The sequence below is a fragment of the Ambystoma mexicanum genome, chromosome 1q (assembly GCF_040938575.1).
Source record: "Ambystoma mexicanum isolate Mex_15411 chromosome 1q, UKY_AmexF1_1, whole genome shotgun sequence".
Taxonomy (NCBI): Eukaryota; Metazoa; Chordata; class Amphibia; order Caudata; family Ambystomatidae; genus Ambystoma; species Ambystoma mexicanum.
The window spans coordinates 863,814,800-863,840,770 of record NC_090922.1 but is presented as its reverse complement, the minus strand read 5'-3'; the positions used below and the strand labels follow the sequence as shown (position 1 = coordinate 863,840,770).

The window sequence follows — 25,971 nt, the reverse complement described above, 5'->3', positions numbered from 1 at the left end:
GGTCCACCTCAGCCTACCATGTGATACCAGGGTCATTGCGTGCACAAAGCAAACAAGGTAATGTCACCTAAACAAGTGGCTTGCTTTCTTTATAAAGGGAACTCTCAGCGCACAACTAAGACGCACAGTTTCTAGACAGCCGCATGCTGTCTGTCTGCATTGCCATGTCCTCTCTGCCCTCGAAAAAACAGATTTCCAAACTTCATTCAGCAAATTGCGTCATGAAGTGCATGTATTCTGGCAGCCTTTTGTTCCATTGCCCCAAGTTTAATTTTTTTTATTGTATTCCTTTACCATGTGCTCTGGGGTTCATCTGCCCATCACTCAGGTGGTGGCAATGTCCACCTGAACGAGCAAGACTTTTAGGATAAATGTGCTAATCCAACATCTGTTACAGCTGAACTGAAAACACTCTGCTGGTATCGATCCATGTCATGAATCATGTTTGTGACTCTCTAAATCCACCTCTGCCCCACCAGAGTACGCTTTGGACTTTAAGAACATTAAAGATCCCTCACTAATTGTAGTGTGCGCACTGTAGCAGGCAAAATCGTTGGCACCCTGAGCATCTTCAAATTAAAAAGAATATCCACCATTTAACCTATTCACCTCTTCTGCTCAACAAGTAGCATGAGTAAAGGAAGAGAGCAGTGGAGGGTGTGCCTACAATTAGAGACAAAACCGTGGGTTTGGGGCTTATAAGCACAAAATTACAAAGAGTTTTGCAGGCTTCTATAAAGTTCTTATCAGCTCTCCAGAAGACAATGCCAAAGACAGAAATGCACGGGTAAGTGATTTAAGGGTTCCCAATATAAATATTTCCACCATAGAGGAATTGGAAGAAGAAATAACTGAGCAAGAGACTGTTGCAGCTATCAGAGAGATTAAAAACCATAAAGCAGCAGGCGGAGGAAGTTGCATGAAATTTTACCAAGACAGGTAAATGATAGTGCCCCACTAACACAAAAAGTAAAGAAAAGGTAAAAAGTAATGGAAACTTCAAGCTGCTTTTTTCAGATTTGAATTAATCAATTCAACTCGGAGGGCAGAGGCTTCAAAAGGGTTGCTGCCATCTTGGAATTGGTCTGAAGCTGGAGGCTGCTGGGCCCTGCACTGGCTGCCCAGTGGTGGTCCATGAATTCTTAGATCCCTGTGCACCATGCATTATTGTTTTGCAGCATGAAATGAGCATCTTTGTGGTGTGGTCACCCCTTTAATCATGAAGGTCGGTGAGCAAGTGTCCGAACCTTCCATTCATGAGTTCCCACCTGGGTTAGTTACTCCTGTGTTAGACTAGAATTTGCTTCTGCTTCACCTGCGGGTACAGGGATAGCGTTTGCAGTCTGTGTACCTGGTGTTGTGTTTTGGAGGGCTGTTGATGCTTTTCCCCTAATGATTTCATTAGAGATGAGTGGCCCGCTGCTCTTGGGATCACCATCTGGGTTTACATATGATCTGTACTATGAGTACTATGAGGAATACCCATTTCTTACAACCATATTTGGTACTGTATTTTGGTGTGTTATCACCAAGGGATCCCTCCAAGAGGGGGTTAGAGTTCTGGCCTTCCCCATGTACCATATCCAGGAGTTGCATCACAGAGTGGGCGGTGTCCTCTGGCACCTAAAGCTACGCAGCCCTCTGTCAGGGTGGTCAAACAGATGACCTCATCACAACTGGTTATTACAATGATCTAAAGTGGGGGGGCTTCCCATTTTATTATCATTGTGATCTCTCCCAAAGTGTCATTGAATTTAACACGTTGTACAAATGTGGCTTAGTTCTAGTTGGAGCAGCACATAGTAGATGACTGATCTTTTAGTGCCCCCCCCCTCCTTTGGTGAACCACGGTCTTTCAGTTTAATCATGAGATGAGGCAATGACCGTGGCAAATAAAGAACCATACTGGACACATGGAGAAAAAGCAGGGCCTTTAAAACCGAGGTTGCTATATTAGCTCCAATGCTCTATGGTCTGCATACCAACAACATGTTTGGAGCCACAACTCCAGACTGTTCAAAAATTGAATATTTTCCAACACCAATTCCATGCTGATAATACTATACTAACAGCGCAGGTGGGCAATACCTTACAGAAATAGCTAGAAGCAGAATAAGACTACTGCAGAGAGAATACATTATATCTCAAAGGAAAGAACAAAATAATGAGATGGCTTAAAGGAATTGGTTACCCACGCAAACTCTAACCCTAAAACGACAATGGTTTTGCAAGCCAAATATTGAAGCATCCTTGCTTGCATATGGCTGGGAAATTTGTAACCAAAATATGAACTTGGTGGTCCTTGAACGGAACATCTGGATAACAATCTTAAAAGTCTGTGAAGGCAATCATGGAGACATACATAGGATATGAAACTATAACCTATAAAATACAGAATTCACACGGTACAGTAAATCCATGCAATAAAGAGCCAAAAGTAGCAGCTACAAGCTAATAGATGAAACATGCGGGGAACTGGCAACACAAGCCAATTAGGAATAATTGACTTTATAGGATGATACAACTTATACACGCTAGAGGCTTACATCCTATCCTGGAATCAATCCATGACATCACGGACACAAGGAGCACCAAGCAAGCAGTATAAGAAAATATTGAGATAATAAACACAGATTAAACAGACACATGCAACTGATCAACTAACATAGAACGCCTGAAATAATTAACCCTGGGCAACAAATGCAACCCTATCTTTAGGGTGACCAGATTTAAAAATAAAAAGCTGGGAAAAGCCAACTGCCTACAAGTATGCCTTCAATCTGATGCATGACTACAATACCTACAGTTCAGTAGTGGGAAATGGGGTGTGGGTGGGTGGGCGAGGATCCAGTCATTCGCTTAGGTATACACTGTGCAGATTTGGCTGAGAGTGTAAGCATGTTTGAAACAAAGGAACCATTTCTCTAATTGCTGTTTAAGGCCTTGCTGTAAAGCCCTTTCCCAGGCTCTCTCTATGACACAATCAGTTAATGCAAGTGGTTGATTGAAAGGTTGGGGAACCAAGTCCGCCACTAGATGGCTTGTGTGTCAATGCAGTATTGCCAAACTAAGAAAGTTTATTTGGTTGGAGGCAGATGTGACGGGTTATAGAGCAGTGATTCTGTCAGATAACTCCTATTCCTCAAAACCAGGGCAGAGTTTTAAAGTGGACACAAATCTTGGGACAAAGGTCCCAATTCCGGCATAGGCCTGGCAAAACTGGGATGTCTGGTCACCCTACCTATTTGGGTGACCTCAACAGTAAGGCAAGAAGACCGTTACTCAAAGCTAGAGCAAATATCAATGTGAATGCAATGGTGAACCCATGAGATCATAATAGGGCAAAGACTGCAATGCCACAAATAAGAATCTATTATGTCCATCTTATGATCAAATAAGGAGCAATAATCCCACATTTGAGAGCAGAGGATTGAGTCTATTAATGAAGGAGCTCTCCCATTTTCAGTGAGACCAGAGAAAGCAAAAGCAGTCAGAAATGATATGCAAGGAATGTTGACATCAAGAAGCTAGTTTGAGCAAGTATGAGACAGCGATTGGCTCAGCGATAGGAGCAACGCACAACCCTCAATACTACCTATCATGTTCTTACTTTTTTCCTCCCTTTTTTTCCCCATTATAAAACAAAATTGTATTTTGAAATATAAAGTGTATCCTTGTACACGAAAGGCATGATAGCAGAAAATGTTTGTAACAAAACAGACAGGGAGAGTAGGCATGTAAATAGGGTGCAATTAGCGCCACTGATTTGGATGTGGAAAGTTGGACCAAAGTAAGAAGACAGCAAAAGGAAAAGCACAATCACTACTGTTAATGATCGGATCAAGCCAATCAAAGCCATAAATAGCAAACACCTTATCATAATAGAGCAATATATCCTGATTGCACAAACAAATGACTGCATCATTTGGATTGAAAAATGGCCAAAATAATATTGAATATATCAAATGGATTTATCCCAAGGTTTCTTTGCTGGACTAGGAGATCAAAACCAACATAAATAGTCCTCTAGCAAAGCAGATATTAAAAACTATTTTTAAACACATAGAATGCTGGAAGATGCATGCAAAGCAACAATTAAACTATGTGCTGTGTACATTTGGTATTTTTCTCAAGAATTCAAGTGTGCATTTGCCCTGATTTCTCAACATGTCGATCGAGACAGTCAGGATTTACAAATTACCTGCTTCCACTCCTTGCCAAAACAAGAGGTTACTCAGTATGCAACTCTGATGACTGTAGATCAATGAAGTGGATTTTCACTCATTCTTGAGTATCTCTAAGGTGTAGAATCCCACAACTTTGAAAAAACATAGAAAATAACTCCATGCTGATGCCTGCACCAGCCACAATTAAAGTAGCTGATGTGATAAGCATCTTAGAGGGAGGGTGCCACAGATCTACTCCTCTTCTGTTAAGGATATTTACTGAGAAGACCCTCTGTTCAAAGCCAACAGAATTGTCCTCTGCCAGGCTTGCAAAATATTGATACAACTGAACCACAGACTTATATTAGTCCTTGGTACTTAACTACTTAGGTTCTAGGCCCATCCTGAACTACAGATATACCCACCAAACAGAGAGATAGGAACCCGGGATCTGGTTCAGAGGGGAGTCCAAATCAGAATTTCACTTGGGAAAGAAACCAATCACCTCCTCCTAGAACCAACTAACAATATTCTTCCTCCTCCGGGTTTCAGGATAATACATACCAGTAGCAGGATGAGAAGAGAGGAGGCCAAGTACTATGTACAGTGGAAGTTATCAGAGCTACTAGAACTACTTCTCTAGAAAAGACAATTATGCTCTGAGAAAGGAACAGTGGTACAAGCAAAGATCAACCCAAAGTCAAGAGGTGGGGGAAAAAGATTTCTCAATTGGAGCAACAGGTGAAACAATTGAGGGCCCAACAGGTAGACCCTAGTATCAATGCTCCCTGAAACACAATCCTAATTTAGTGAATGGTTCAAGGTGGGCAATGAACAGAGGAAAATATTGTAAATAAAAATATGCAATGGGAAGAGAAAAATGGCAAGCATTAGGGGATGTTTCTTTTGTATTCTGTAAAAACAATCCTGGGTTTACTGCAAATCTGGTTGAGGACAGAATTGGCACTACTTCATCCCTTGATTTAAAGAAATGTAAAAACAAGAAAGGGGCGTTCTGTGAAGAGAAAAATCCTTTGAGAGAGAGAACTCTAATGGGGCATAAGCAGGAGTTTCTTTCAAAATTAGATTTCTATCACCAAAAGAACAACAAATCAATCCTAAACGATGAGCAGAAAATAATTTAAAAATAAAGAATCAAGGGGGAATCTCTCGGATTTTTTTACAAATTTTAGGAGCACTAGTAAATGGACTCTGCAATGAACATGGGCTCTGCTAAACAATCTCACTTTCAGACTCTGCGCACTGTGTTTCAAATCTGTCATTGGGTGTTTAATTGAACTTGCTGACATGCACACATACACCACTTCTATACTTTCTGCTGGCCTTCAGTAATTGGCATTCAAGCAGTGGTTAGGCCACATAGTACGCAAAATAAATGTATGCAGAGCCTGAACTGAGCATGTGCAGAAAATGAATAATAGATGTCCATGTATGTTTCCTTTTAAAAGACATTGGGCATTAATAAAACCCTTTCAGATCATGCAACTGTGCATTGACACACCTCACCTCATTAATCCAGTATTATTGAGTGTAGGAAACTATGGTGTGGAATTACAAACAGTCTGAGAATGTGAAACATTAGCCCTAGAACATCCCTTTGTTCTCTTCTGTGAAGGCTTGACACCTTAGATGACAGATCTCTACCACCTGGAAATGGCAGCCCTCCAATGGCTCCCTGGATATCTTCCTGTCTGGGAAGCATAGACTTGGGACTCCCTTTTCCTCAGAGACCCACGACAGGGCTCCACAGCACAACAATAACATGCTTTTGGAGCAGGCCTACCTGCTGCTTGGGCACTTGTACCCAGCAACTGTTCCTGGCGACCATTCAGGATGTGAATAGCAGAAGAAGGATCCATGTTTCCTCAGAACCTGAACAGGGCCTCACAGCACCCGAAACCAAATAATGTGTCTTTGGCTCTCACTCTGCAATTTTGAACGGCTTTGAGTGCTTGTGAGCTAAGCCACATTGCCCATGTGTCCCAAGCCTCTTTGAACGAAGTGTCATTGTCACTTGTTGAACTGTATCACAAATACAACTGCAACAGCTCAACCAACCTCAAACCCAATTTGATGAACCAGAAAGTACCAAGACTCCTAGCTAGATGATGTGGAGCCCCTAGAACAAGACTGGCATCTATTGGCCGAATAGGAGTTTAGAGACCACTACTTCAGAGCAGCTGTCATTTTGTCACACCAACATCACCATCATATCTGTGAAGGAGCAGGGTAATAGGGTACTTCCACAGGACCTATGAAAATAATCCTTCAACCCAGTAACGAGTGGTTCTCCACCTTGGATGGAAGTACACTGAAGGTGTATCCATGGTGGACCTCATGTGGTGTACAAGGTCACCCGACGGACAATCCATGAAAAAGAATAAGCATTCTAGTTACTATAATGAAATTCAGAACAGGCATTCTTCCCCATTTTAATTAAGGGAGGTATAGGTCAGGTGTTCTCAAATATCTGTTTATCTCAAGACAACTACTTGGCCAATTATAAAAAGATAAGAAGAGTCCACCATTCAATCTGCTAAATAAATGGGACTCGGCTCTTCAGACTAGAAATTCTATACACCTAAATTACTAGCAGTGCATATTGAAGATTACAATGTGAATAAACAATGAATCAGAGTTGCAGGGCCATGAGAGAGGTTTTGGATTTGTGTATTGGTAAGACATACTATGACGAAAAGCAATTCATTTGGATTTTATCAACAAAAACCTGAGCAGAATAGGCTAATCCCAGTGGATTTTAGTGGTTTTCCTAAAGCATTTCATTCTGCTCAAATGCTGCCTGATGCTATTATATATGATATGATAATTTATTTATATAGCGCCCATACACAATGTGTTTCAGAGTGCTTGAGGTACAAGTAAAAGAAGAGGTTACTATCCTGACAATGTACTTTGCCTATAAAAATCAGAAGGGAGAAACCTTGTCTGATGAAGAATCTTTCATTAACTTAAATAATACTCTTCAGCAACAAGGTTTCTATGTACGTCCAAATCCACTAGTAGATCTCAAAGAAGATTCCATTGGAATGTTGTTTGACAGTAATTATAGCAAAAGTAGTGTTTAGTCACTAGTCACCTCTACTGGAATGGCTGCTGTTTTCAAAATGTTTCAGTGGATCTAACAAATCTAATAATTGGACAGAAATCTAAAGACTCTTAATCACAGATCTGATAAGGCAAGCATTGCTTTATTTATACTCCACATGGGGGAAAATTCCTTCGTGAAATCCCTTTGCACTTATGGAGGAAGTTCTGGGTGACAATCTGGAAAATGAAATAGTGCTCTGAGTTAACCTTGATACTAATGAGACCATGTAAACACCATAGAGATCTATCTTCCCAACTTGGACATACTTCAGAAATTACTACTAGAGAAGTATTCCTAGGTGGTCCGATTAATCTGGCCAACGCCTGCAAGACTGATGAACATATGCAAAGATTGTGACACATATTTCTGGATTTCCAGAACATTTACTCTGTGGACTCATTCAACTTTGGACAAACATAACTAACTTCCTGAGGTACAGGTTGTAACGCTCACCTGATTCCCACGGAGGCGCAGGTCTAGCCTTGAGTGCTGATGCTTCTTCAATGGTGAAGCGCAGGACTCTGAAGAGGGACAGGAAGGGCCCTCTACTCTGGCTTCTCCGGCTCGCAGGAATATTCCCCTGTGCGTGAAAAGGGAGTATTACCTACTGACTGAGTTATGCTCAAGCCTCCCACTCTCTTCCAACCCTCCACGATACCCTTCCACGATTCCACGTGAAGTCTCACCTTAGGGTCAGGAAGGAGGAGCTCTCCATCCTGCTTCTGATGCAGGGGCGCGTTGAAACCCAGTTACTTCACTGGATTGAGGATTGATGGGAGTTCTGGTAAGCTTGACTATTCAGGTAAGGCTCTGTAAAAGTTCTGTTGCAAATTCAAAAGTCCAAGCTTAATGATAATGTTCATTGTCTTTTTGCAGCAAGCGCTAATGCTTATGTCTTTTTTCCCCTTAGGGGCCGGGGTTCGGAATGCCGGAGATATGGCGCCGACCCGAAGTGAAACGTGCAGTTCCAGTTCCAGTAAATGGCAGGTTAGTTCTGGATGAGCGCTCGGGAACTGTCTTTGCATATGCTCATTCAATGTCTTTGTCTTTTTTCCCCATAGGGGCCGGGGTCCGGAAAATGCCTGGAAGCGGCAAGACCCGAAATGAAATGAGGTAAGTCTTATTCCCTTCCTTCTCTCACCTCTTATTCTTGTCTTTTTCTCTAGGCTCTGGGAAGTGGCTGTGTATCCGGATGATCGCTGCTGTAGATGGAGGAACCCAGGAAAGGTGAGTGAAATGCAGCGCAGCAGCGATCGTAACAAAATGCTTTTAAAAATAATGTCTTCCCTTTCAGGATCGTCGGTGATGTCTCCGTGGTGCAGATTTAGCTGGTAAGGTCTCTTGTCTCCCTTTGCAGGTGACCCAGGATGCTGACAGGCGTGACTGAAGTCCAGATGCAGGAGCTGACACGGTGAGCGTCCAGCTGCGAGGAGCAGAACAACGCGAAGCATGAGTTGCTGATCGGGTGTGGTTTAAATAGCTTTGGAAGAAGTTCCAAGTGTGTATCCTTCCTCCGATCAGGTATGTATCCTTCCCCGACCACACCCGGGTGGAAAGTAATCCCACAGGTAAAGTAGTTCCATTCAGGCCTCAAGAGGGCCTGGATGTGGCAGCATGGTCTGCATCAGGTAAGTGCACATTAAAACACTTGAACACATGTCTAGCTTTATGAGCCTGGCGCCTAAGGCGCCAGGACAGGGGTCCAACATGAGCCTGGCGCCTTAGGCGCCAGGACTGCGTCCAAAGGGCCCCAGCTTGGGCCCGCTGGCACTCCCCTGGAGGAAATGATGCCTGCCTCTGGGGTTGCTGGGTCGGACCTGGCTCCTTGGAGGTAGGCATCATGACACAGGTTATAGGACCACTGTTTCAATTACATTTTTCATAGTGAGGACATTGTGGGATAGTTTGACCCACTCAGTTGTGCTAAGCTATATCACTTGCTGCATTGGGGCAAGAAACAGCACAAAATGGCTGCGCTGACTCCTGTGTGCACCAAGATCCCTAAACTGCATTTTTAACAAACAGAAAATGGCTGCGCTGCCCTGTCAACACACATCTCAGGTGGGGTAAAACAGAGTACTCACTGCAGGAATGTGCCAGTGTGCTCTGCAACATTTACATGGAGCAAAGGAAAGGAGCAGCATTCCTTTGCTGTAGGACAGAGGTCCAACATGAACCTGGCGCCTAAGGCGCCAGGACTGCGTCCAAAGGGCCCCAGCTTGGGCCCGCTGGCACTCCCCTGGGGGAAATGATGCCTGCCTCTGGGGTTGGTGGGTCGGACCTGGCTCCTTGGAGGTAGGCATCATGACAGTACCCCCCCTCAAGGCCCCTCCCAAGGTTCTTCCCTCCGGGGGTTTTGGCTTGTTCGGAAATCTCCGGTGAAACCTTTGTACTAATCGAGGTGCATGGACATGGTTACTAGGCTCCCACGATCTCTCCTGAGGTCCATATCCCTTCCAGTCAACAAGATAGAAGAGTTTCGACTTTACCACCTTGGAGTCTAAAATGTCTTTAACTTCGAATTCTAATTCCCCTTCAATTTGAACTGGATCTGGAGGCTTGGACAATCGGGTTCCTGGTTGTACGGGCTTCAAAAGTGATGCATGAAAAACTGAATGTATACGCATGTTGGACGGTAGATCCAGTTTAAAGGCCACTGGGTTGATGATAGCCTTGATGGGATAAGGTCCTATGAATCTGGGAATGCCTCTTTAAAATGCATCTTTTCAACCTTCAAAGTGCTGTTGGGGCTACATTCATCAATTCCTCCTGAGCCACTATGATCAAAAAGGCCCTGCAGTGCCGATCATTCTTGAGTCTCAGAGGAACCGGGCCTAATTTGAATGACAGCCCCTATCAAAAGAATCTTTGGAAAAGCAAATCAGGGACTGTGTTTTCATTTTTCCGGGAAACGTGTCTATTTCTTTGCAACAAGTATTAAGAATCAGCTGTCCAGAGAAGGACTCTAAACAGATGTATGATACATGTACTCATGCTGCAAACAATTCCAGCACTCAAGGAAATAAATAGAGCTGCCTAAAGTGTGTATTTTCTGCGGAGGAAAACCGAATTTAAAAAATAAGTTAAATGTGCTTTCACCTGAATGAAGAGCAAAATCGCCTATTTTTAAAGATTTTTAAAGTATATTATTGTGTAAAGGCTTGATTATTTAAGAAATGTAAAAGGATTTGCTACTGTTAAAAATCCACCTATAAACTGTTTTAATTCCATGGGTTTAAAGTAAAGATTTTAAAGGAAATCAAAGCTAAAACCCAGGCTCAGTTGGCAAACTATACAAAAAAAACCTGCTCTGCAAGTTGCTAGCCCTGAGAAAGGGTGTCACCTCAAACTGCTGGCACAGGAAAGGCCAATTAGTAGCTGGGAGGCTTTGACTAGCCAGGACAATTGGACTTCCCAGTCGGCATCACACATCCATCTTTGCTCCAGGCTAAGACAATAGCAGGCTAAGACTCTCACCTTTCAAGTGGGAGGGGCAGGAAACATCAGTCAAGGGAGAGGCCCCTCATTCTGCTTCAAAGGAATTTACATTTGCTTACACTTGGAAAAGAAAAAGAAAACAGATCAAGTGTCATTTGGTGTTTAAAAAGCCTATTTGTAACTGAACTTTAAAGGCATTTAACTTTGCAGCAACAATGAGGAGAAATATGAAAAATTGTAGTTTTAAATCTAATTTTATGCTTTTTCTGTGAAGACTTGGTAGAACTCAGTACTGCATAAGGAACAGAAGTTATAAAGAATGACCGATTGTGCGGAAAGTATTAATGTTGCAAACATAACATTGTGTACACATACCGAAGGGGTAAATGCACATTATGTACAAAGTTGGGAAATGTTAGGTCAAATCTTTTATGGTTAAAATTGCCAACATTTTGCAGAAAGGCAAAACCAAGTCCCACAGACTTGAGGTTTGGATTGAAATGTGACCCACAAAATATGTAACCTGTGTATAGGATTTTATCAGAGGTTCTAAATGCATAAATATGTATTTGTGGGAAAGTTAGATTTTGATTCCAGTAGCTAGGGGAGGTTTTTAGACATTGTAAAAGTAACACCATAAACAAACATGACATCCTTTTCTGTGATCCAATCAGCGGAAAGCAAGGCGGATACTATGCTCTTGCCCAATCCTAGCATGAGGGGTGTGGACAGTAAGCCTGCCCCTGTCATATACTTTAGTGATGTCATTTGGCATGATAAATAAGGGAACCTGACAACACACACACACAGACCGATTCCTGACTTCTTCCTGATTTTCTGCGTGGCATCCTGTTCCTGATTTCTTCATCTTTGATCCCGATTCCAGATTTTCATTGCAAAGCCAAGGCCTATACATTGCTGAACTATTTTTCAGATAGGCCTAAAATTCTAAACAAATCCCAAAAACCCAAGGGAAGCATTCTGATCCAGTCTGGCTTGCTACTATTAAATGCATGCCTGCTGCAAACTTGCCATCCCACTGATCTCCAGTCTCCAGTAACCCGAAGTGCAGTCCGGTGACCAGAACCGCCCACCTGATCCTGTTCCACACGATTTGCACATCTGTCTTTGATGAGACCCGAGCCGTGTGGTGGCCAGAACCCTTGACGGTCCAAAATCCTAAATTAAAGTGGACTGTAAGCATTAATAGGAAGCATAGAAAATCGTAGCATACCTTGCCTTGTTTTGTTTCATCCCAATCTCTAAACCATCCTATCCTTACCTTAAGAACTTGTAATATTGTCACAACCATTCTTGAAACCTTGCCTTTGATTCTTTGCGCTAGTGCTAACTTCTTTAAATAATTATATCTTGTGAAATCCTAAACCCTCAATCCTCCTTCGGGTAATCAGATTGGGTCCGCCAGGGCGGGCGCAGAGGTGCTGGGGTTGGTTCTGCGGATCAACTCTAGAGCTTACTGTGTTTCAATCTGGTAACCTAGCCTGAATGCTCTAGTGTAGAACATAACTATCCTTGTAAAGATTGATTTCTGTTTTCTTTTTCACACCTTTATTTTCCAAAAACGCCTCTCATTCAACATTGCATAACTCACTCTATTTAATAGCTAGCGACTTCATTTCAACTCTGGATTATACCTAAGACCTGTAGCTACATCCCAACCTAAATCCCGCACTCATAATCAAAATTTTCTTAAAAACCATTTGGTTAAATTTAGGCAGGAATCTGCATTTTTGTAAAGTTTTACACGTGTGATTTTCACTCTAAATTATGTCCGACCTTTCATTGAGATTCAAAGTGGTTCATTGTGCTCAAACTATAGCTCATGATTGTTCGCATCTTTCCAATGTTGCTCCCATAGAAATTTGTATTGGTTTAAGAACTTTTGCACAGATTCATTGTTTTACCCAGCCATTTTTTAATGTCATTTTAAAAAGTACAAGATTGCAAACCCATTTTTTTCTCTTGTTTGGGGAGGGAAGGTTGTATTCACATTCTGTTTACTGTTCTTTATTCCTGAATACCTGCTGCATCCTTATATCCAACTAGAATTGCTTATTTGTGGATTGAGGAATTTTGCAGGGGGAAATCCTAACTTAAGTGCTATTCTTCCAAACAAGCCAAAAGTGTTCTTTCTCTGGCGTTTTCCTTCTGTGTGCTAAAGAGTTAATTTTAATGCCTTACATAACTTTTTATCTGTTATTGTCACCAAATTGGTGATTGCTGCTCCCTATTACAAAGTATATGTTTGTTTTGAATTTTAAATAAATAAATATTACCTTTACCAACCAGATTGATTCCTGGACATGATAAAATAAGCATTTCAGCTGTACGCTGCATACTAGGCTGAGACCAGGGTGTATCGCCTGATTGAAATACTTAACAACATCTGTTGCACACATGTATGTCCCATCAATTCATACGGTATTCCTGGGGTAAAATCCAAAATCTGAACATAACATACAACAAACGCACGTATTTGGGTTTCATTATATCCAGGTACACCTTATAACCCTGGCATAATTTATTCAACCAATAAATACTTAAAAGCGTAAATTAGGTGATTTTCTACTGTAACCCAGCTTGTTGAAATTGGTTTGAATGTGGAATTTATTTCTAGCGCACTGGTCCAAAGTTCTACTGGGCCATAAAGACTACATATTGAAACTAAGGCAAAATAACCATACACTATAGTGACACATCAGACACGAGGTTCGATTTCCAAACAAGTCTGGTTTATTTCAAGGTATTCTCAGTCGGCCGACTGGGTCTCAATGCCTCACGATGTGTGTTCCCAGACCTCGTGAGAGGCGAGAGAGCGAGCAACGCTCAAGCAGCAATATATATACATTACATATAATCTTTACGAAGGCAATTCGATCCGCCCACAAACATGTCATTCAGGCTAGGGTTCGGTGATTGACACTCATGACAATTATGACAAGTCTTCATTCAGTCTAAGCATAGTTATTCTAGCAATGGCAGCAGAGACAGCTTTTTGTTATGTGGAACATAGAGCTCTTAGCTCGGCAAAGATATGTTCTTAGCAGAGAAAAATTCCTTAGTACGTTATCTGTGTGTCTTGGTTCATGAGCTAAGGGTCAGACAGTTCGGAAGCAGAACATACCACTCTCCGCGAAGGAGCACCGCTAGGAGAATATAATTCATGGTTTAACTGCCTTTTACTACAGCGTTTGCAAGACAGGCCGACACCTGGACTACTGATTAGATGCAGCTTCTGCTCGGCTTCAAGGACTTAGTGAGAGAAAAAAACAATGGATTTCTGCATAGTTTGACATTCCTGTCTGTGTTAGTATTTCAGCATTCAGGCCTTGGCCTCGCACTGTGTGAGAGTTCAAAACATAGAATTTGCATTATACATTTGCATTATGCATACATTTGCAAAGCATTTTGACAGAAAAGAAAAAAGCAAATGGGCGACATTTCACAAAATGGACGCCCTCTGGTTACAATGACGATTCTAGGATTGCGATGTTTGTCACATGATGCGATTGGTTTCTGGCCAAACGTACTATACGTACTATAGGGTCATTTCTGGTCTAACAGTTCTACATGCCAAATTTCACAAAAGGTATTCCTTACATGTGTGCATCAAGGTACAGAGAGTCCACCTTCATGGCTCATGAGGTCTAACAAGACTTCTCTTTAATTGCCCAATTCAAGGGAACAGCAAATCTAAGACAAATCTACTTTAGGTATCTTTTATACACACACACATTTAATACTGTTCTCTATGAGCACATGGGTGTGGCTAAAATAGTAAACAATCTTCAAAGAAAACAAATGTGTATTCTTTATTTAATACCAAATGCAAGTTGCATTGTCCCCCCGGAAGAACCAATCAATTTGGGGCAAGGAGTTAAACTCTGAGCGTTTTATTAAGGAAGATGCTGCCAAATCTAATTGGGAAAATACTGAATGAGATTTGAGCAATTAAGCAGCAAATCAGGCATACATGGTGTTAGATGACAGAATACAAATTGATATACTTTTTCCAATAAGGGATCGTATAAGTGAAGTAAACTCCACACACCCGTGTGTTGGATTTATTTTCAGGCATGATTACTACCACCTAAGCTCAATGAAAGAAATGCCAATCATAGTGATCAACATAGCTTCAAAAACACCAACACTACTGCTAGCAATCCCAATTATGGTCTACAGTAGTACATGTTTCTTACTTCCATATATCATCTTGCTACAATTGCTATTCCTTCTATCAATTCAAGGAAAGTCATGGTAAAATCTTTGAAAATTGCATGTTCAAAGCATCTGCAATTTGCATAATTAAGCAATATTCCCCGAGCGACAGGGGCATTACCGACTCAGGTAATGCCACGGGGATCATAGTTATAGAAGGCCCCGGGGCATTACCTGAGTCGGTAATGCCCCCGCGGCGAGGGGCATATTGCTATTAGTACCCCGGCCCACAATTTCTGCGTGACCGGGACACTAAAAGCACTTTTTCTGTTTCAAAACGCTGCGTTTCCCGGACAAAAAAAAAAGAAACGACCAAGAAAATGGCCACCAGGAAAGGGAAAACTGAGTCTGTTTTCCCTTTCCATGGCAGCCATCGGGAGCGGACATGCTGGGAACAGAAGCGTTCCCAGCGCGTCCGCTCCCGAAGAAAAAAGGAGCAGAAGGTAAGTAGGGTTGGGTGGGCGGGAACGGGGAAGAAGTAGAAAAAAAAAAAAAACGTACCTGCGTCCCCGGCAGGGGACGATGGAAGCCTCCAGCCATGTGGAGGCGCAGAGTGGGGAAGGCCCCACTCCCAGTCTCCACACGGCTGGAGGCTGCCATCGTCCCCCACTGGGGACGAAGGAGCAAGAAGGTAAGTGGGGTGGGGAGGGTAGGGAGGAAAGGGATTTTTTTTTTTAAAAAAGCCTTACCCGAGTCCCTCGTGGGGGGCGAAGGCAGCCTCTCAGCCGTGAGGAGGCTCGGAGCAGGGATGGCCCCGCTTCGAGCCTCCTCATTGGCTGAGGGGCTGCCACGACCCCCACCAGGGACAAGGCGGCGGGAATCAAAGGATTCTCGGCCGGGTAACGACACCGCGAGAGCCAATCAGAATGCGTGTTGCATTCTGCTTGTCTCTCGCCGGGTACTAATTATTCATACAGCATGGCCACCATAATACTAAAAGTGTGTGCCACTGTGACAAGCAATACATTTTATGCACTTTCAACTCTATTTCCTGCTCAAAGAACAACACTTACCAGCTTCCAATGGATGCAACTCTGTTGATGTAGCACTTTCTCTACAGGAAAATATTGTATAGGCTTAAAAGGGTTGAGCAGCTTAATCTGTGTCTTTATATGCCTTGAAGGTGGTGGGTATGCTACACTATGTGCCTCCCTGTGAGTCAATTCCTGTTTTGAATCCCTGTGGTAGGTGCTGATGTTGTTGGGCCATGTCCTGATCTTAGGGGTCAGTCTTCATGTTGTGAGTGAGGAACTAGATATGTTTTGTTTACAATCTTTTCCACTGTATGTACGACCCAATGCCACACGTGTGAGCTCTGTGTTATTGCAGTTGGGGCCTGTCCTGATCTAGGCCTGCCTGGAGTGAGCAAATACGATTATGCATTCAGTTATTTCCAACTGTACTTTATCCAATAAAAATCAAATTTGAAGCCTGTGCTGATGTGTCTGGTGCATATCCTGAGATGTGAGGGCCTTATTCCCCCTCCTCCTGTGCCAAGGGGGAAAAACAATCCTTTTCAAGTTCCGTCTGAAATCTTAATATTCGCCCTCATCCCTTCCTTTCACACACATGTATTGCCATTCTTACTTTAGTGCAAAAGCAGGGGAGAGAATTGCTGATGGAGACCCATTGACAGTATAAATAAATAAAATAAAATAAAATAATGGGCAAGTTTTATCATTTCGTGTTGTGAGAAAATAAAAAGAAAATTGTGTTTGCTCAGAAAACTTGCATTTAGTCATTGAATGCACATGCAATTCAAACAATAAATATGTTTTTGTGTTATCTGGTGCACCAAGTAAGGGCATTTCTTGGGTTTCTTTTGAAAGGTTAAGACGACGTGCACTGCATGTTTCTTTAAGTCAATTGGTTAAAAACATGCTTTTGGGCAGCCTGTGCAAAAAGCTAATGAGCTCCGAAAGGAAGCCATTCAAGCCGTCATCTTGCAGTCAACATACATGTATAGGCAACCTGTATTTATGCAAGCAACAAATCTCTGTCAGGAACTGAGCATGGGCTCAGCCATTCTTATCCTGGGGTGTGGCTAAAATTCATTGCAGCAAAAGGAAACAGGATTTCCGGACAGCCCTTGGTCCTCCAGTAGTGTGCCTGGTGCTGCAGTCATTTTAACCTCACATTGTAATTCCGAGGTTGACTGAATCAGTATTTACACCTCAATGTTACAATGGTGTCATTGCAAGCGCAAGTGTTGTAAAAAAATAAATGTTTCCGGAGGTTTCATGTTAGTTCATAAGCAACTCATGACTTCACTGGGGTGATGGAATGAAAATCAATTTATCAAGTTAGCCGATAGTCCAAGTTGATACCCACATGATAATTATACATTAGAGGAAACAATGCATCTTAATTCTACACCATCTGGAACATGATTTAGGATCTTCAGGAATCTACATTACAAACAAACATTTTCAAAATGAATTTCGTAAATGCAAAGAAAATGTTTCATTTTAAAGTGTTGCTTAGTGACAACTCACAATTCCAAGTAGTATGCGCTAGGGAATCATCTGATATATTTTGCGAATCCTTGTAAAATGCACTGTCAGACGAATGTCCAGAAAATGTATATTTCTTCATGTAATTAACACATATGGATTACTCAGGTATTTAAAGTGTATAGGATTCAGCGGCATTGCGTGGAAATCAGCACATGTTTTCAAACAATATGTTATTTAGCACACTCATGTAAACACAAATTATGTTATGTAAAAAAAAAAAGATTTTAACAGAAATAACCACTCACTCCCAAGGGTGAAGGTGAAATAAATGCTGGACACTTACTGGATTGACAATAAATTATTTAAATCAATGGGAGTTCAGAGGTTGAATTTGCTGGTTTGCAATTGTAACATCAAGCCAATTGGAAGGTTCATCCAATAGAATATTGATATGTAATATTTATTTGATGGGTGAGTAGTAAGCTAGGTATTAAATGTCTTAACCCACCAGGCAGACGAGAGTTCATTTTGTTCTTGCAAGGTAAAACAGATAATTCAACAGAAAAAATTAATTTCAAATGTGCAGACAGGAAGTTGGGCCCTCGAGAGAACAGAATAATTTGCTCACAGTGTCATAAGGGGGCATAGCTTGGGACACCTGCTTACCCGGATACAAAGGCTGAGAAGGGAAGTTGTACGACTGGTTGTCCAGTGATTTACCACGTCATTTAGGAGAGCAGGGGGACAGTACCAACCAGATGTTCTGAAGAGATGTATCCCTGATGCTGTTGTCCAAAGGTTTCTACTCCACAATTGAGAATGCCAGGCAAGCAAAACCCCTTTTATATTTTGATGTTACAATTCATTAGGAAGTAAATACTGGGGGAGGGGGCATTTCACTCTCCAGATAAAATAATTCATTAATTTATTGTCCCTGGTTTGTTTTTTAAAACAAGGGTTTCCTGGAAATTGTAGTCTATGTATGTATTATAAGTGCAAATTGTAGTCTCTGTATGTATTAAAAGTGGAAATTGTAGTTTCTGTATGTATTATAAGTTAAAGATTTTCCAAAGCAATTCCAGGATTGAGTGCCCTGTAGCAGCCTTAGTGAATTAGCATTACACAAAAACGATATTTTCTAGTGTTGAGAATATTGGGGAGGGCTGTGTTAAAGAAAAGGGATCTCAGGAATGAATGGTTCAAATGTATACCCTTCCCGTGTCCCCGTTTGTTACAAATCCAAAATCACTTCAATTTTTCTTTTAGTTGTACTTTTTCAGGTACAGATATTAATTGGTGTAAATCTTGTATTGCGCAGTTAGAAACAATATCCTTCCTTTCATATACAACTCATCAAGGATTTCTTCTGAATTACATTTTATTTCAAGCACAATTTTGAATGAATATAGAAACCATATGTTCAGTGAGTGGATTAGGAGGTATTCTTCCAACCAATAATTTTGATGTGACTACATGTTATGTTTTTATTTTCTTTATTTCTAAGCTTGCCATAATCATTTACAAACGTAAGTTCATTGCCTTTTGTTTTACCAAGTTTCATGATAGGACATTTAATTTTAAATGCTTTAATAATTTTGTGTCTTTCAATGTTTAGAATAGCCATTCACATGTGATAGTTTATGGATGGATGCATGTTTGAATAAGTGACGTTATTTTTGTGTTTCTAGCTGTATGTACATTTGGTAAATCAGACAAATGTTTACAGACTACACTGTGAAGCTACATTGCATTTCATGATAATTTGGGATTATGTGTAGGTATTTGTTAACCTTCACATTTGCAGGGGGCGGCACTTGCATTTGAATTCATTTTATGCTTTTGAAATAAACACTAAACATTCTAACCCAAAATAGTCTGTTACATGTCCCAGAGTGGTATTAATCTGGTCTGTTAAGGAAACTGGATAAAATAGTGTGTGAACTGAGTTTTGCGGTAGATTGTTACATAGCCCTGAACACAGGTTCACTTAAACAAAAGTATACATCTCAATAGAGTTTACCAGTGAAGTAAGAAAGTCAGATTGTGCAAAATTCCCAGGAATATTGCTGTACCGAAAGCATAGCTGAAGATCCACCAACAACAAAAAAATCAAACTGGGTTTGCCTTTCCCTCCATTACCATCATCCCCTCACACCATGTCCTAAAAAGCCTACTCTTCTATGTGATTTGTAATGGTTTATTGCGAGGCCACCCTCCACATAGGGAGTTCCTTCCTTCCCCAATCAAGACGTCCCACAACAAACTGTATAATGTCAGGTCTTTCCTCAGCCTTCTTTCTGATTCATCTAATACCACTTGGATTCCTCCCCATGAGCTACCAATGAGCCAATAACCAGGCCAGTGTACAGGAAATATATGTGTATTTATTTGAATGATAAATAATGGAGATCACACTAAAACGGCACATGCCACCTCCTTTGTGGCTCACAATTAAACTTCTTGTTAAACGAATAAAACACACAAGTTGGTTGGGAAAAACACAAATCACAATTCTTTACTTTCTACAGATTTCACTTCAGGAAATAATCAAACTGGTCAACGAGCAAAATCAGTTTAGATATGCAATTCTGTGCAATTTAGATTTTCCTGTGAGCTTAAAAGGCTAGCAGTTTAGTTTACAAATGTGTACAAATGCATATTTATTTCACCCACACTTTTGCTTTGTAATAAACACAGAGTGATCTGGCAGTTGTTTTTTCAGACCCTGCCCTCTACTTTGGTCTGTTTTGGGGAAGTCAGACAGAAAAATTGGCTTGATTTGAGAATTTTGGATTTCAGACCCCCTCCACTGTTTTGGGGAAGTTGGGAGTTTAGTTTTATTTTTAGTTTTTGTTTAGTGACAAAGACACCCCTCTCCCTAAAATAAGTTGGGTTAACAGAAAAAAGGATTACCCAATTACATTTAAGTCTATAGTTTTCAGCATTTCAAAATTTCGAAATTTAACAAAAATCACCCTGTGGTGATCTGCCAAAGGGGAATTAATTACATACATTTTGTTAGTTAAATAGGCTGAGGACCTACACCATTTTGCATCCCCACCCACCACGAAGGGACAGGATTTAAGGAAAACAGATTCCCCCACCTTTTGGTTTCAAAGGGCTCAGTTCCACATACATTGAAAACCTCGGTTTAAAGTTCAGGAAAGCCGGCTGCATTTCAGGACCCTCCTGGAGGACAGGGCAGGGGTCTGGTCACACCACTCTCAAGGATGGTCCCCAGCTCTTCACCATGGTGCCGAATCAGCTTTTTTAGGCCTCCCCGGCAATAGACAGCTCCGCCCATATGCAATCTCAGCAATCTCCTTTTGTGTTTCCTTGCGGTTGTCAGATGGTAATTTTTAGCAGCTCCCTCCCTTCTCTCGTAGTGCATCCACTTTATATACCAGTGATGACTCCATAAAGATTTCAATATTGAGCAGTACTATGCAAGAGTTCTCGCAACCAGGATTGGACAGTTACCCTTCTCTCGCCTCCCAAATCCAGCCTCTCTCTAATGAGGGATTTAGGAGTCTGGAACAGACATCTAGCAACTCCCATTTGAAATCCTCTTTTGTTTCTCTGTCAACTTTTTGGCAAAAACGAGTTATGTGGAAAAACGTCATACTTTAATAGTTACTGCCATGATATATATGTATATATTCAGATTTAGCTAATCATGGGGAATTAAATAAAATGACAGCTGGGTCTGCACCATTTTGCACAGGCGTTTGGCAATTTCCTGCCATTTTTACAAAAAGCATAATAGTTAGAAACATAATGTTTACTCCCCACATTCCTAATTCTACCCTCCACCAGTTCGCCAACTCTCAAATTCGGAAAATGTTCAGAGCAGTCAGGAACACCTTTTAGTTGGTCATTAAAGTGCCCTAAGTCGCAGGTGGATCCATTTTATTTCAACAAAGTCACCTGGAACTTACTTAAAATATTACACAGAAATAAAGGCATTACGACTTATGGATGCTGAGAAAAAGGCACATGTTATAATAGACCTTTTAAATTGATATGAAATCTTCAGGTTATGCAAACTGGAGCTCTCTTGGCTCCAGGCCATTTGCCCCTTTTGACCAGCCTGTGAACAGAGTTTTTTTTCTTCATTAGCTTCCTTTTTGTTTGAAGTTTGTTTGAAGTTGGTGGCTGCCGATCATTAACACTTGGGAGGCCTTGGCAACACAGAGATTCCCCACACATTTCAGTCACACACTGGCTAGAATATTTGGCCTGCACAGAACTGCCTTCAGAGATAGCAGGTCAGGGGGAAACTTGGTTTTCAACACCCGTCAGGCAGGTCATATTTTATTGCAGTTGTAAATAGTGGGGATGCACAAACCAGACTTCCAGTGGGGGAAGCTGAACATAAGGTCCTTTGGGTAGCGTATCATGCAGTGGATGAGAAGCAGAGTAACTCTTACACCAAATAATGGAACCAACTCAGGAATATGGCAAAGTCCATCTGTTTTATTATCAATTGCCTAAGACAGAGAGTTACAACCGACATCAACAGACATCACAAAAGCATTCACAAAGCATTTAATTAAAAAAAAAATCACACTATATAGTAAACAGTCAACATACATGATGTCAAACTACGTGGCAAATGGGAAAAAGTGACGGGGGGTTGTGATGCACTCGAGGGGAACATCCAAGTATACTTTCTAGAAAGGGTTGGGATTGGACATCTACTGTCAGGTGGACAACTCATGCCCACCCCTAGTGCAAGTCATCTTCAACAATGATTAGATACACAGTATATTATTGGCTCTACAGCTATAAGACCCTTCATTATATTGCCCTCTACAATTGGTTGGCATGCTCATGCCAGTCTGGAACATTCGGCTCACTAGCAGCACATAAGCTCATACCCGAGGTGTCAGGAGGTGGACATTGACTGTAGCTCCCCTCCCAAAGAGTCATCATCTCTCATCACCCATGCCTTCTGCCATGAAGATTGTCTTTGAACTTGGCCTTGCAAGTATCCTTGCCTCTGAGAATATAGGGGAGTGAGAGCACATGCTATAATAGTTCTGGAACTGCATGCCCAACTCTATTTTCATCCTTGGGTCATGTGACAGGAGACCCCAATTTGGCCCATCTCACAGCATTTAATTGTCTTAAATGAATAACACTTGGCACTCATGGTGTTCTTTCTTTGTACATTAACAAGGGATGATTCAGCATCTCACGTTCACTGCCTTCAAGAATAGATGAACAGTCTTAGATGCTTCCGTCTTGATACCAGGCCAGACAGCCCTTCTCGTTTCTTCCAATGATCTCAGCTAATTCTTTGCTGCGACACAGCCCTCCGCCCTTCTCTCCATGAGTTTGAACTTACTAAAGTTGGGACACCGATGTCCACCTTCTGTATAATGGCAGCTTTGCCTGCAGTCTATTCACTACATATAGACAGTTTCTATGATCACTTAAGTCCACTTGTGTTACTGCATCTGTACAATTTAATTGAAAAATGTGCATTTTCTCCAGTGCTCTTCACATGTGCAATCTTCTTTTTGCATATGAAAGTTTACCCAATCCTTTACTTCTTCATCAGTTTCTCCAAGGTCCATACACTGTTTTCTTTAGCCAGTCTTCTCAGTGCGTCATGCTCGTTTCTTGTGACGTCACCAGCTCCTTTTATTGCTTATTTCATATTTCTTCAGGGATTTCCTCCATGAGATTGTCATCTCTACGGGAATACATATGATAGGGTTTTCTTAGTGGATACCTACTCTTGAATATTCGCAACGGAATGGTCACAATTGCCGGTGTCAAGCATGGCACAATTTCAGGCTTCCAGCATATAGGTGGGAAGGGGGCGGGACTTCCTGGAGAGGCATTTGGTTGCTCCTCTACAAGGTCATTTGCAAAGTCTGCCCAGAGTTCAACCAATTGTCCTTGGCTGAAATGAACTCACATATTGCATTTCCTATCAGCAGCCTATATTCTTTGGCATACTGTGGGTTTACTGATCAGGGTTCACTTTGCTTTTGCATCGATGGATTTCTTCTTTCTTTTCACACAACATTGTTTCTTTTAAAGACAGCTGAAAATACAGGGCTTTTTTTTTGTCATTTATAAAATACACTTTTAATTATCTTCTGTTCGTTTCTCTACTGAAAAGTGGGTCTGAATTGTCACAGTGCGCCACCTTTTGCTGGGTGACATTTTCAGTGTAAAATGCTGAATTTATTTCTCATCCCGCAATGCAATGTGCTTTTCCAATCAGCGCTTGGATTACATTTTTTTTCAGCTTTCTCCTCTGGATTTCCACTGCAGAAAGACACCCGCATAGTCTGCCTAAATAGGCCCCATTTCAGCGTGCAAGTTTCTGAATGGTGGCAGGTCATTTGCCAAGTGGGCACTTCAGTTCTGTTGGTTTGGGGCCCCTTTGATGAAACCCCACAGTATCCATATTATTGTTTTCTCTGTTGTCCCGGGAGGATAGCTCAGCGGCAACGTGCTTGCCTTGGAAGCAAGACGACATGAAGCAACACAAGTTCGATCCCCCGGGTCCGCGCTTAGAAACCTCTGGGTATTTAAGCGTGTTATAAATACGCAACTAAGACAAACAACTACGCAACTAAAACGAACAATTCCCGTAACATCGCCTCGATGCCCGCAAGCTGTGTGAACACTTTAAAAGGGCAAATAAAATAAATTTAAAACAATGAATTCACTGCTAGGCCCAAATTTTATGGTATATATAGTGATATATACTTAGGTACAAGAATACAGCAATAAAACCTGAGGAGGTGGCCATTAACGGTCTGGCAATGCACCTGGGGTGACAGTTACAAGCCTGAGTGAAGAGAAGGCTTTAACATAGCCCCAGGAACATTACTAGGGGTGTCACGGTATTAGTTTTATGACGGTACGATAACCTTCTTGCCAAATGATGGTATATCATGGGTATCGCGGTATAGCAGGTGGAGTTAACCAACCGTGACAAATATTTTCTAAAAGGTCATAAATTGTCAGATTTATCATCGCAAACAAAACCAGGGCCAGAATTGGGCTTTTAACATACTTTCCACTGAAATGCCACCCCTTGCTTCCACCAAACACACGTGTGGAGAGGAGGGGGTGGGGGAGCCCTGCTGCGACTGGCAAAGCAAACTGAATAGCTTTTCTTAAGTGGTCATTTATGCTTTTAGCCCCCCCACTGGCTAATGGTGAAGATGAACATGTTGCCATCTTTATAACCTGCATGCCACAGATCAATGGAGGCTGGTGGTAGTATACACGTGTGTGCTCACGCACACTCTCTTTACATCACAGCCTATAGTTTACTTGAGGGCCAAAAGGTGTTCAGTAATCACGGACATCTTACCCTTTGGTATGGCAGCAGGGAATACCCACAGATGAGTGAATTTCGCAGTGTGACTTATTATATGTAAATTCAATGATAGAACCATAGATATCCCCCATTATCATATGTTTAGCAAACATTATCCATTATAAATATATAAACCCCAAAGCCGCCAACCCAAACTAAACCCTTTTCCTTCTTGGCACTGTATTTATTCTTCCTATTGCTAACACAATTATTTTGTGTCGGGCACGTGTGGTTTATGGAATGGCATTAAAAACTGCTCCAACTGATACTGCTTGGCAGATGGCACATCCAACAGTGCAAGACCAAGACTGCGCAGCACTTGCTTACTTCAGCCTTTCCAAATCAGATTGAAAAGCACACTTAACGGTATAAACGGTATACCGGTATAAACAATGTGACAGTTATTATTGTTCAATTAAGTGCTTCACAGTATCTTTAACGGTATACCGTTACATCCCTAGACATTACGAGACTGGTAATTCCCCCATCCTCAGGTTCTATTGCTCTTAGTACGAGGGCACTAAGCTCTTTTCTTGAGCTGAGAAATGGTGTTGAAACAGTTTCTCGCATCAAGAAAAAAAAGCAAATAAATGGTCGCCTGGGATCGAGCAGATGTGACTACACAAAGTCCCTTTGCCCGTTCCATGCCAGCCATTGAAATTAATGAAAAAAAAGAAAAAGAAATGGCTGCCGTGGAAAGGGGAGAATAGACTGTGTAACCCTTTCTTCCTTTCCATGGTGGCTCATCGTGCGCTGGAGATGTGCTGGGTTCAGTCCTGTTCCTGGCGCCAGTGACCTAGAGGTATAGAGAAGTGTAGGTAAGTGGGGTTTGGGTAGGGAGGGGTTCAGATTTGTCAAAAAAAGGGGAGAGTGGCAGGGGGCACGGGGAGCACAATTACCTTTGGACCTGGCGAAGGAAGATGGCAGCCTCCAGCTCAAAGAAGGCTTGGAGTGGGGTCTTTGCCTGTGTGTTAAGGACCCCGTTCCAAGCCTCATTGGCTGGGAGACTGCCACTTCCCACCCCTCACCAAGTACTAATAGCAAATAATATTCAATAAAGATTTTATTCGGTCTTTCGAAGCATGAAAAGTAAAAACGTTGGGATGAAGGTTTTCGACAGTCCTCACACAAAAGCCCTTTGAATTATTATAGCATTTTCTCAATCAACAGACTGCATTTAATGTGATATCT

The 25,971-nt window shown here is 41.7% G+C and overlaps 1 protein-coding gene across 2 annotated transcripts in view; it reads right to left on the bottom strand.

Moving 5' to 3' along the window:
* DENND1B (DENN domain containing 1B) overlaps positions 1–25,971 on the bottom strand; it is a 2,623,009-nt gene that overhangs the window by 1,050,668 nt on the left and 1,546,370 nt on the right. The window lies entirely within an intron of this gene.